This window comes from Oncorhynchus gorbuscha, linkage group LG23 (genome assembly GCF_021184085.1).
Source record: "Oncorhynchus gorbuscha isolate QuinsamMale2020 ecotype Even-year linkage group LG23, OgorEven_v1.0, whole genome shotgun sequence".
Classification (NCBI taxonomy): domain Eukaryota; kingdom Metazoa; phylum Chordata; class Actinopteri; order Salmoniformes; family Salmonidae; genus Oncorhynchus; species Oncorhynchus gorbuscha.
Genome location: NC_060195.1, coordinates 62,648,894 through 62,662,272, shown reverse-complemented (window position 1 = coordinate 62,662,272; position 13,379 = coordinate 62,648,894). Strand labels below are relative to the sequence as shown.

Below are 13,379 nucleotides of genomic sequence, written 5' to 3'. Positions count from 1 at the left end.
AATAGAACAGAGTGGAGATGTTGTCCTTAAAATATAACAGAATGGACATGTTTCAGTAGAACAGAATATAGATTATTCCTGAGAATAGAACAGAGTGGAGATGGTTCCTGAGAATAGAACAGAATATAGATTATTCCTGAGAATAGAAGAGAGTGGAGATGGTTCCTGAGAATAGAACAGGGTAGAGATGGTTCCTGAGAATAGAACAGAGTAGAGATGGTTCCTGAGAATAGAACAGAATATAGATTATTCCTGAGAATAGAACAGAGTAGAGATGTTTCCTGAGAATAGAACAGAGTAGAGATGGTTCCTGTGAATAGAACAGAGTAGAGATGGTTCTTGAGAATAGAACAGAGTAGACATGGTTCCTGAGAATAGAACAGAGTAGAGACGGTTCCTGAGAATAGAACAGAGTAGAGATGTTTCCTGAGAATAGAACAGATTAGAAATGTTTCCTGAGAATAGAACAGAGTAGAGATGTTTCCTGAGAATAGAACAGATTAGAAATGTTTCCTGAGAATAGAACAGATTAGAGATGTTTCCTGAGAATAGAACAGATTAGAAATGTTTCCTGAGAATAGAACAGAGTAGAAATGTTTCCTGAGAATAGAACAGAGTAGAAATGTTTCCTGAGAATGTAACAGCACCGGTGTCGAGGTAATTGAGGTAATTATGTGATGATGGTGGACTTCAGTAAACAGCAGAGGGAGCACCCCCTATCCACATCGAGGGGACTGCAGTGAGGAAGGTGGAAAGCTTCAAGTTCCTCGGCGTACACATCACTGACCAACTGAAAGGGTCCACCCACACAGACAGTGTGGGTGGAGGCTGAATAAATGTGTGGGTGGAGGCTGAAGAAATGTGGCTTGGCACCTAAAACCCTCACAAACGTTCACAGATGCACAATTGAGAGGATCCTGTCAGGCTGTATCACCGCTTGGTACGACAGCTGTACTGCCTGCAACCGCAGGGCTCTCCAGAGGGTGGTGCGGTCTGCACAACACATCACTGGGGGCAAACTGTCTGCCCTCCAGGACTCCTAAAGCACCCGATGTCACAGGAAGGCCGAAAAGATCATCAAGGACAATAACCACCCGAGCCACTGCCTGTTCACCCCGTTATCATCCAGAAGGCAAGGTCAGTACCGGTGCATCAAAGCTGGGACTGAGAGACTGAAAAACAGCTTCTATCTAAACAGCACATTAAGGGCTGCTGCCCTATATACATAGACTTGAAAACACTGGCCACTTTAATAATGCAACACTAGTCACTTTATAATGTGTATATATTTTGCATTACTCATCTCATATGTATATACTGCATTCTATTATATCCTACTGTATTTTAGTCTATGCATTACTCATCTCATATGTATATACTGTATTCTATTCTACTGTATTTTAGTCTATGCATTACTCATCTCATATGTACATACTGTATTCTATTCTACTGTATTTTAGTCTATGCATTACTCATCTCATATGTACATAATGTATTATATTCTACTGTATTTTAGTCTATGCATTACTCATGTCATATGTATATACTGTATTCTATTCTATTCTACTGTATTTTAGTCTATGCATTACTCATCTCATATGTACATACTGTATTCTAATCTACTGTATTTTAGTCTATGGATTACTCATCTCATATGTACATACTGTATTCTATTCTATTGTATTTTAGTCTATGCATTACTCATCTCATATGTACATACTGTATTCTATTCTACTGTATTTTAGTCTATGCATTACTCATCTCATATGTATATACTGTATTCTATTCTACTGTATTTTAGTCTATGCATTACTCATCTCATATGTATATACTGTATTCTATTCTACTGTATTTTAGTCTATGCATTACTCACCTCATATGTACATACTGTATTCTATTCTACTGTATTTTAGTCTATGCATTACTCATCTCATATGTACATACTGTATTCTATTCTACTGTATTTTAGTCTATGCATTACTCATCTCATATGTATATACTGAATTCTATTCTACTGTATTTTAGTCTATGCATTACTCATCTCATATGTATATACTGTATTCTATTCTACTGTATTTTAGTCTATGCATTACTCATGTCATATGTATATACTGTATTCTATTCTATTCTACTGTATTTTAGTCTATGCATTACTCATCTCATATGTATATACTGAATTCTATTCTACTGTATTTTAGTCTATGCATTACTCATCTCATATGTATATACTGAATTCTATTCTACTCTATTTTAGTCTATGCATTACTCATCTCATATGTACATACTGAATTCTATTCTACTGTATTTTAGTCTATGCATTACTCATCTCATATGTATATACTGAATTCTATTCTACTGTATTTTAGTCTATGCATTACTCATCTCATATGTATATACTGAATTCTATTCTACTGTATTTTAGTCTATGCATTACTCATCTCATATGTATATACTGAATTCTATTCTACTGTATTTTAGTCTATGCATTACTCATCTCATATGTATATACTGAATTCTATTCTACTGTATTTTAGTCTATGCATTACTCATCTCATATGTATATACTGAATTCTATTCTACTGTATTTTAGTCTATTCCGCTCCGACGTTGCTCGTCCAAATATTGATGTGTTCTTCATTTCATTACTTTCCTTTAGGTTGTCCGTATTGTTGTGAACTTGTTAGATATTACTTCTTAGATATTACTGCACTGTTGGAGCACGAAACACAATCATTATGGAACACCTGCAATAACATATTTTTTAAACATGTGTATGTGACCAATACATTTGATTTGATTTAATTGGATCTGTTATATTTGGTGCATATGACAAACAAATTTGATATGAGAGGGAGAGAGGGTGGCGGGGGAGCATGAGAGAACACATTACTACATTACTCTACATTACCCTGTGTGTGTGTGTTGGGAGGGTGTAACATAGCATATGCTACAGTACCTGATAACTGCTCCAATTAATGCCTACTCTATAATTCCAATGTGAAGATGCACAGAAGAAGCCATATCACACACACACATTTACACACACACACATTTACACACACACACATTTACACACACACATTATTATTCTGTACCTACGGGTGACATAATATTTCCCCAATATCAACTGTCAGCTTACCAAAGACTATGCCTTCAAATCAAGAAATGTTGAAGTCAGATGAATCTGATTTGAGAATGGACTATTTCTTTAACCTTTCACTGACATAGAGTTACTGAAATGAATACAGGCGATACCTTGCAAACACCATACCAGAGCCATAAAGAGTATACTAAATATTAAGAACACCTGCTCTTTCCATGACATATACTGAACAGATGAAAGATATGATCTCTTATGGATGTCACTTGTTAAATCCACTTCAATAAGTTTAGATGAAGGGGACGAGACAGGATAAAGAAAGATTTTTAAGCCTTGAGACAATTAAGACATGGATTGTGTCTGTGTGCCATTCAGAGGGTGAATGGGCAACACAAAATATTTAAGTGCCTTTGAACGGGGTATGGTAGTAGGTGCCAGGCGCACCGGTTTGTGTCAAGAACTGCAATGCTGCTGGGGTTTTCACACTCATTAGTTTTCTGTGTTTCAGGAATAGCCCACTACTCAAATGACATACAGCCAAATTGATGCAACTGTGGGAAGCTTTGGAGTCAACATGGGCCAGCATCACTCTGGAATGTTTTTGACACCTTGTAGTACATGCCCTGACTAATTGAGGATGTTCTGAGTTCAGGCTCAACTCAATATTAGGAAGGTGTTCGTAATGTTTTTACAGAGCTGATACGTGAAAGTGGAGGGCGCCCTCGTGTGGTCAAAGGGCTTCACATGCAATTTGAGTATTGAAGACGGGGATCTTTGGGATCTTGTGACAGAAACTGACAAACAATTATACCGTTCTCCGCAGGATTCAAACCTGCGAAGGAAGATCCCAATGAATTTTTCGTCCATCGCCCTTAACGAAGTCTGTAAAAGGGTCCTCAATCTAGACTACTGTACTCGTAACTTCTGGCTAATTCACCTCTTTCAATAACTTTTCATTTAGACTAAAATAAAGTGCTAAGTTCATACCATAATGAAGTGTTTAAGTGCGAAATGAATATCCTTCATCATTACATCGGTCGATTTAGCAAACAACTTCACCAGCATGTTATGTATAACACCATGATTTGGAATGACCTCTCTGTGACAAACCGGCGATAAAGAACTTTCAGAAGAGGAATTCAACACCACGCCTCAAAGCGAAAACAAAGGCTTTAGACCGCTCGGACATCCTGAATCCGTAACAACAGCACGAGGTCTAAACTTCTATTTCCTGACGTACATCGGCCAGCAATATGTGTCGATTATAACATACTCGATTTGTCATTGTCATGACTTGCTATAGAAAGTGTATCGGTAAAAGTAGAAATGGGAATATTATATTATTTATGTTTCTTCACTCAGCCAGAACAAAACAAAGAAAGAAGGTAGCCCAGGGTGCAGATACATCGTCTCACCACTAAGGGTCACTAACGGAACATGACAAAGGCCATCCTGACTGTTAAAAGCTGGATTTGGTGTCGGGCCATTCTGATATAAATGATAAAATACCTCAGATAAGACCGGAAAAGTGTCTGGAAGTATCAGCAACCATCAGGGTGAGAGTGACAACACGTCCACATGTCAAAATGGGGGGAGTCTTAGCAAATGGCTTAATGGTTCTTTTTAACGCAATCATGTTTTATTTATTTTTTAAATTTGGGGAGGGGGTTAACAAGGGGTCTCACCTGTGACCCGTGGCTTGACTTTAGATGCAGCGAGTTCGATTACCCTGCAGACCATATTTTCTTCTTCCCACCAAAACAATCCAGTGACAACGACCGATGAGTTGTGCGTTCCGAGATGCCTTTTATCCTTGCATGTTTGTGGCCCGCCTGTGAAATTCGTGCAAATTCTCTTTCAACCTTTAGTCAACTAGCTGTTTTTGCAGAATGTTAAAAATACGATAGTTATTCACTGCTCATGTTAACTGGATGTAATTTCCTTTATCTTAAGCCATTTATTTGTCAACTGGTTATTGCAAAGCAGTATGACATGCAGGTGTTAAAAGTATGTCTGAAGTGGGATTCGAACCCACACCTCCAGGGGAGACTGCGACCTGAACGCAGCGCCTTAGACCACTCGGCCACCCTGACTGTTAAAAGCTAGATTTGGTGTCGGGATAAAGCGTACTGGCTAAAAGTAGATAAAGGTTCGACCTCCTGAGATCACGACAAGGACCAGTAAATGCACAATACTGACTTGCACTTTCAACATCAAATAGTCATTGGTTTTTATCAATTAAAAACTCCTGTCATTGATTTATCTTCAATATGTCCATCAATGGGAAAAGCCTACTAAATCGTCATTGATTGAGCGTTAAAGTGGCCTCAGAATATGGCCATTCTGATATAAATGATAAAATACCTCAGATAAGACCGGAAAAGTGCCTGGAAGTATCAGCAACCATCAGGGTGAGAGTGACATTTACATTTACATTACATTACATTTAAGTCATTTAGCAGACACTCTTATCCAGAGCGACTTACAAATTGGTGCATTCACCTTATGACATCCAGTGGAACAGTCACTTTACAATAGTGCATCTAAATCTTAAAGGGGGGGTGAGAAGGATTACTTTATCCTATCCTAGGTATTCCTTAAAGAGGTGGGGTTTCAGGTGTCTCCGGAAGGTGGTGATTGACTCCGCTGTCCTGGCGTCGTGAGGGAGTTTGTTCCACCATTGGGGGGCCAGAGCAGTGAACAGTTTTGACTGGGCTGAGCGGGAACTGTACTTCCTCAGTGGTAGGGAGGCGAGCAGGCCAGAGGTGGATGAACGCAGTGCCCTTGTTTGGGTGTAGGGCCTGATCAGAGCCTGGAGGTACTGAGGTGCCGTTCCCCTCACAGCTCCGTAGGCAAGCACCATGGTCTTGTAGCGGATGCGAGCTTCAACTGGAAGCCAGTGGAGAGAGCGGAGGAGCGGGGTGACGTGAGAGAACTTGGGAAGGTTGAACACCAGACGGGCTGCGGCGTTCTGGATGAGTTGTAGGGGTTTAATGGCACAGGCAGGGAGCCCAGCCAACAGCGAGTTGCAGTAATCCAGACGGGAGATGACAAGTGCCTGGATTAGGACCTGCTCGCTTCCTGTGTGAGGCAGGGTCGTACTCTGCGGATGTTGTAGAGCATGAACCTACAGGAACGGGCCACCGCCTTGATGTTAGTTGAGAACGACAGGGTGTTGTCCAGGATCACGCCAAGGTTCTTAGCGCTCTGGGAGGAGGACACAATGGAGTTGTCAACCGTGATGGCGAGATCATGGAACGGGCAGTCCTTCCCCGGGAGGAAGAGCAGCTCCGTCTTGCCGAGGTTCAGCTTGAGGTGGTGATCCGTCATCCACACTGATATGTCTGCCAGACATGCAGAGATGCGATTCGCCACCTGGTCATCAGAAGGGGGAAAGGAGAAGATTAATTGTGTGTCGTCTGCATAGCAATGATAGGAGAGACCATGTGAGGTTATGACAGAGCCAAGTGACTTGGTGTATAGCGAGAATAGGAGAGGTCCTAGAACAGAGCCCTGGGGGACACCAGTGGTGAGAGCGCGTGGTGAGGAGACAGATTCTCGCCACGCCACCTGGTAGGAGCGACCTGTCAGGTAGGACGCAATCCAACCGTGGGCCGCGCCGGAGATGCCCAACTCGGAGAGGGTGGAGAGGAGGATCTGATGGTTCACAGTATCGAAGGCAGCCGATAGGTCTAGAAGGATGAGAGCAGAGGAGAGAGAGTTAGCTTTAGCGGTGCGGAGCGCCTTCGTGATACAGAGAAGAGCAGTCTCAGTTGAATGACTAGTCTTGAAACCTGACTGATTTGGATCAAGAAGGTCATTCTGAGAGAGATAGCGGGAGAGCTGGCCAAGGACGGCACGTTCAAGAGTTTTGGAGAGAAAAGAAAGAAGGGATACTGGTCTGTACTTGTTGACATCGGAGGGATCGAGTGTAGGTTTTTTCAGAAGGGGTGCAACTCTCGCTCTCTTGAAGACGGAAGGGACGTAGCCAGCGGTCAGGGATGAGTTGATGAGCAAGGTGAGGTAAGGGAGAAGGTCTCCGGAAATGGTCTGGAGAAGAGAGGAGGGGATAGGGTCAAGCGGGCAGGTTGTTGGGCGGCCGGCCGTCACAAGACGCGAGATTTCATCTGGAGAGAGAGGGGAGAAAGAGGTCAGAGCACAGGGTAGGGCAGTGTGAGCAGAACCAGCGGTGTCGTTTGATTTAGCAAACGAGGATCAGATGTCGTCGACCTTCTTTTCAAAATGGTTGACGAAAGTCATCTGCTGAGAGGGAGGAAGGGGGGAAGGAGGATTCAGGAGGGAGGAGAAGGTGGCAAAGAGCTTCCTAGGGTTAGAGGCAGAAGCTTGGAATTTAGAGTGGTAGAAAGTGGCTTTAGCAGCAGAGACAGAAGAGGAAAATGTAGAGAGGAGGGAGCGAAAGGATGCCAGGTCCGCAGGGAAGCGAGTTTTCCTCCATTTCCGCTCGGCTGCCCGGAGCCCTGTTCTGTGAGCTCGCAATGAGTCGTCGAGCCACGGAGCGGGAGGGGAGGACCGAGCCGACCTGGAGAATAGGGGGCATAGAGAGTCAAAGGATGCAGAAAGGGAGGAGAGGAGGGTTGAGGAGGCAGAATCAGGAGATAGGTTGGAGAAGGTTTGAGCAGAGGGAAGAGATGATAGGATGGAAGAGGAGAGAGTAGCGGGGGAGAGAGAGCGAAGGTTGGGACGGCGCGATACCAACCGAGTAGGGGCAGTGTGGGAAGTGTTGGATAAGAGCGAGAGGCAAAAGGATACAAGGTAGTGGTCGGAGACTTGGAGGGGAGTTGCAATGAGGTTAGTGGAAGAACAGCATCTAGTAAAGATGAGGTCGAGCGTATTGCCTGCCTTGTGAGTAGGGGGGGAAGGTGAGAGGGTGAGGTCAAAAGAGGAGAGGAGTGGAAAGAAGGAGGCAGAGAGGAATGAGTCAAAGGTAGACGTGGGGAGGTTAAAGTCGCCCAGAACTGTGAGAGGTGAGCCGTCCTCAGGAAAGGAGCTTATCAAGGCATCAAGCTCATTGATGAACTCTCCGAGGGAACCTGGAGGGCGATAAATGATAAGGATGACAACACGTCAACACGTCCACATGTCAAAATGGGGGGAGTCTTAGCAAATGGCTTAATGGTTCTTTTTAACGCAATCGTGTTTTATATTTTTATTTTTTATTTTTTGGGGGTTTAACAAGGGGTCTCACGCTTTTGTTATTTGCCTGTTTGTGGCCCGCCTGTGAAATTCGTGCAATTCTCTTTCAACCTACAGTCAACTAGCTGTTAAAAATATGTCAGAAGTGGGATTCGAACCCACACCTCCAGGGGAGACTGCGACCTGAATGCAGCGCCTTAGATCCTGACTGTTAAAAGCTGTTTTTGCAGAATGTTAAAAATACGATAGTTATTCACTGCTCATGTTAACTGGATGTAATTTCCTTTATCTTAAGCCATTTATTTGTCAACTGGTTATTGCAAAGCAGTATGACATGCAGGTGTTAAAAGTATGTCAGAAGTAGGATTCGAACCCACGCCTCCAGGGGAGACTGCGACCTGAATGCAGCGCCTTAGATCCTGACTGTTAAAAGCAGTTTTTGCAGAATGTTAAAAATATGATAGTTATTCACTGCTCATGTTAACTGGATGTAATTTCCTTTATCTTAAGCCATTTATTTGTCAACTGGTTATTGCAAAGCAGTATGACATGCAGGTGTTAAAAATATGTCAGAAGTGGGATTCAAACCCACGCCTCCAGGGGAGACTGCGACCTGAACGCAGCACCTTAGACCGCTCGGCCATCCTGACTGTTAAAAGCTGGATTTGGTGTCGGGATAAAGCGTACTGGCTAAAAGTAGATAAAGGTTCGACCTCCTGAGATCACGACAAGGACCAGTAAATGCACAATACTGACTTGCTCTTTCAACATCAAATAGTCATTGGTTTTTATCAATTAAAAACTCCTGTCATTGATTTATCTTCAATATGTCCATCAATGGGAAAAGCCTACTAAATCGTCATTGATTGAGGGTTAAAGTGGCCTCAGAATATGGCCATTCTGATATAAATGATAAAATACCTCAGATAAGACCGGAAAAGTGCCTGGAAGTATCAGCAACCATCAGGGTGAGAGTGACAACACGTCCACATGTCAAAATGGGGGGAGTCTTAGCAAATGGCTTAATGGTTCTTTTTAACGCAATCGTGTTTTATATTTTTATTTTTTATTTGGGGGTTTAACAAGGGGTCTCACGCTTTTGTTATTTGCCTGTTTGTGGCCCGCCTGTGAAATTCGTGCAATTCTCTTTCAACCTCCAGTCAACTAGCTGTTAAAAATATGTCAGAAGTGGGATTCGAACACACACCTCCAGGGGAGACTGCGACCTGAACGCAGCGCCTTAGATCCTGACTGTTAAAAGCTGTTTTTGCAGAATGTTAAAAATACGATAGTTATTCACTGCTCATGTTAACTGGATGTAACTTCCTTTATCTTAAGCCATTTATTTGTCAACTGGTTATTGCAAAGCAGTATGACATGCAGGTGTTAAAAATATGTCAGAAGTGGGATTCAAACCACGCCTCCAGGGGAGACTGCGACCTGAACGCAGCGCCTTAGACCGCTCGGCCATCCTGACTGGTAAAAGCTAGATTTGGTGTCGGGATAAAGCGTACTGGCTAAAAGTAGATAAAGGTTCGACCTCCTGAGATCACGACAAGGACCAGTAAATGCACAATACTGACTTGCACTTTCAACATCAAATAGTCATTGGTTTTTATCAATTAAAAACTCCTGTCATTGATTTATCTTCAATATGTCCATCAATGGGAAAAGCCTACTAAATCGTCATTGATTGAGCGTTAAAGTGGCCTCAGAATATGGCCATTCTGATATAAATGATAAAATACCTCAGATAAGACCGGAAAAGTGCCTGGAAGTATCAGCAACCATCAGGGTGAGAGTGACAACACGTCCACATGTCAAAATGGGGGGAGTCTTAGCAAATGGCTTAATGGTTCTTTTAACGCAATCGTGTTTTATATTTTTATTTTTTATTTGGGGGGTTTAACAAGGGGTCTCACGCTTTTGTTATTTGCCTGTTTGTGGCCCGCCTGTGAAATTCGTGCAATTCTCTTTCAACCTCCAGTCAACTAGCTGTTAAAAATATGTCAGAAGTGGGATTCGAACACACACCTCCAGGGAGACTGCGACCTGAACGCAGCGCCTTAGATCCTGACTGTTAAAAGCTGTTTTTGCAGAATGTTAAAAATACGATAGTTATTCACTGCTCATGTTAACTGGATGTAATTTCCTTTATCTTAAGCCATTTATTTGTCAACTGGTTATTGCAAAGCAGTATGACATGCAGGTGTTAAAAATATGTCAGAAGTGGGATTCGAACCCACGCCTCCAGGGGAGACTGCGACCTGAACGCAGCGCCTTAGACCGCTCGGCCATCCTGACTGGTAAAAGTTGGATTTGGTGTCGGGATAAAGCGTACTGGCTAAAAGTAGATAAAGGTTCGACCTCCTGAGATCACGACAAGGACCAGTAAATGCACAATACTGACTTGCACTTTCAACATCAAATAGTCATTGGTTTTTATCAATTAAAAACTCCTGTCATTGATTTATCTTCAATATGTCCATCAATGGGAAAAGCCTACTAAATCGTCATTGATTGAGCGTTAAAGTGGCCTCAGAATATGGCCATTCTGATATAAATGATAAAATACCTCAGATAAGACCGGAAAAGTGCCTGGAAGTATCAGCAACCATCAGGGTGAGAGTGACAACACGTCCACATGTCAAAATGGGGGGAGTCTTAGCAAATGGCTTAATGGTTCTTTTTAACGCAATCGTGTTTTATATTTTTATTTTTTATTTGGGGGGTTTAACAAGGGGTCTCACGCTTTTGTTATTTGCCTGTTTGTGGCCCGCCTGTGAAATTCGTGCAATTCTCTTTCAACCTACAGTCAACTAGCTGTTAAAAATATGTCAGAAGTGGGATTCGAACACACACCTCCAGGGGAGACTGCGACCTGAACGCAGCGCCTTAGATCCTGACTGTTAAAAGCTGTTTTTGCAGAATGTTAAAAATACGATAGTTATTCACTGCTCATGTTAACTGGATGTAATTTCCTTTATCTTAAGCCATTTATTTGTCAACTGGTTATTGCAAAGCAGTATGACATGCAGGTGTTAAAAATATGTCAGAAGTGGGATTCGAACCCACGCCTCCAGGGGAGACTGCGACCTGAACGCAGCGCCTTAGACCGCTCGGCCATCCTGACTGGTAAAAGCTGGATTTGGTGCGGGATAAAGCGTACTGGCTAAAAGTAGATAAAGGTTCGACCTCCTGAGATCACGACAAGGACCAGTAAATGCACAATACTGACTTGCACTTTCAACATCAAATAGTCATTGGTTTTTATCAATTAAAAACTCCTGTCATTGATTTATCTTCAATATGTCCATCAATGGGAAAAGCCTACTAAATCGTCATTGATTGAGCGTTAAAGTGGCCTCAGAATATGGCCATTCTGATATAAATGATAAAATACCTCAGATAAGACCGGAAAAGTGCCTGGAAGTATCAGCAACCATCAGGGTGAGAGTGACAACACGTCCACATGTCAAAATGGGGGGAGTCTTAGCAAATGGCTTAATGGTTCTTTTTAACGCAATCGTGTTTTATATTTTTATTTTTTATTTGGGGGGGGGTTTAACAAGGGGTCTCACGCTTTTGTTATTTGCCTGTTTGTGGCCCGCCTGTGAAATTCGTGCAATTCTCTTTCAACCTCCAGTCAACTAGCTGTTAAAAATATGTCAGAAGTGGGATTCGAACACACACCTCCAGGGGAGACTGCGACCTGAACGCAGCGCCTTAGATCCTGACTGTTAAAAGCTGTTTTTGCAGAATGTTAAAAATACAATAGTTATTCACTGCTCATGTTAACTGGATGTAACTTCCTTTATCTTAAGCCATTTATTTGTCAACTGGTTATTGCAAAGCAGTATGACATGCAGGTGTTAAAAATATGTCAGAAGTGGGATTCGAACCCACGCCTCCAGGGGAGACTGCGACCTGAACGCAGCGCCTTAGACCGCTCGGCCATCCTGACTGGTAAAAGCTAGATTTGGTGTCGGGATAAAGCGTACTGGCTAAAAGTAGATAAAGGTTCGACCTCCTGAGATCACGACAAGGACCAGTAAATGCACAATACTGACTTGCACTTTCAACATCAAATAGTCATTGGTTTTTATCAATTAAAAACTCCTGTCATTGATTTATCTTCAATATGTCCATCAATGGGAAAAGCCTACTAAATCGTCATTGATTGAGCGTTAAAGTGGCCTCAGAATATGGCCATTCTGATATAAATGATAAAATACCTCAGATAAGACCGGAAAAGTGCCTGGAAGTATCAGCAACCATCAGGGTGAGAGTGACAACACGTCCACATGTCAAAATGGGGGGAGTCTTAGCAAATGGCTTAATGGTTCTTTTTAACGCAATCGTGTTTTATATTTTTATTTTTTATTTGGGGGGTTTAACAAGGGGTCTCACGCTTTTGTTATTTGCCTGTTTGTGGCCCGCCTGTGAAATTCGTGCAATTCTCTTTCAACCTCCAGTCAACTAGCTGTTAAAAATATGTCAGAAGTGGGATTCGAACACACACCTCCAGGGAGACTGCGACCTGAACGCAGCGCCTTAGATCCTGACTGTTAAAAGCTGTTTTTGCAGAATGTTAAAAATACGATAGTTATTCACTGCTCATGTTAACTGGATGTAATTTCCTTTATCTTAAGCCATTTATTTGTCAACTGGTTATTGCAAAGCAGTATGACATGCAGGTGTTAAAAACATGTCAGAAGTGGGATTCGAACCCACGCCTCCAGGGGAGACTGCGACCTGAACGCAGCGCCTTAGACCGCTCGGCCATCCTGACTGGTAAAAGCTGGATTTGGTGTCGGGATAAAGCGTACTGGCTAAAAGTAGATAAAGGTTCGACCTCCAGAGATCACGACAAGGACCAGTAAATGCACAATACTGACTTGCACTTTCAACATCAAATAGTCATTGGTTTTTATCAATTAAAAACTCCTGTCATTGATTTATCTTCAATATGTCCATCAATGGGAAAAGCCTACTAAATCGTCATTGATTGAGCGTTAAAGTGGCCTCAGAATATGGCCATTCTGATATAAATGATAAAATACCTCAGATAAGACCGGAAAAGTGCCTGGAAGTATCAGCAACCATCAGGGTGAGAGTGACAACA

General features: G+C 42.4%; 7 non-coding genes across 7 annotated transcripts; all 7 read right to left on the bottom strand.

Moving 5' to 3' along the window:
• Positions 1-5,110: 5,110 nt before the first annotated feature.
• Positions 5,111-5,193, bottom strand: trnal-cag. The gene has a single exon. It is a non-coding gene; the product is annotated as a tRNA-Leu (tRNA).
• A 3,628-nt stretch (positions 5,194-8,821) lies between these two features.
• Positions 8,822-8,904, bottom strand: trnal-cag. The gene has a single exon. It is a non-coding gene; the product is annotated as a tRNA-Leu (tRNA).
• Positions 8,905-9,649: 745 nt separating this feature from the next.
• Positions 9,650-9,731, bottom strand: trnal-cag. Its single transcript has one exon. It is a non-coding gene; the product is annotated as a tRNA-Leu (tRNA).
• A 744-nt stretch (positions 9,732-10,475) lies between these two features.
• Positions 10,476-10,558, bottom strand: trnal-cag. Its single transcript has one exon. It is a non-coding gene; the product is annotated as a tRNA-Leu (tRNA).
• A 746-nt stretch (positions 10,559-11,304) lies between these two features.
• On the bottom strand, positions 11,305-11,387 carry trnal-cag. Its single transcript has one exon. It is a non-coding gene; the product is annotated as a tRNA-Leu (tRNA).
• A 748-nt stretch (positions 11,388-12,135) lies between these two features.
• Positions 12,136-12,218, bottom strand: trnal-cag. Its single transcript has one exon. It is a non-coding gene; the product is annotated as a tRNA-Leu (tRNA).
• A 745-nt stretch (positions 12,219-12,963) lies between these two features.
• On the bottom strand, positions 12,964-13,046 carry trnal-cag. The gene has a single exon. It is a non-coding gene; the product is annotated as a tRNA-Leu (tRNA).
• Between the last annotated feature and the right edge of the window lie 333 nt (positions 13,047-13,379).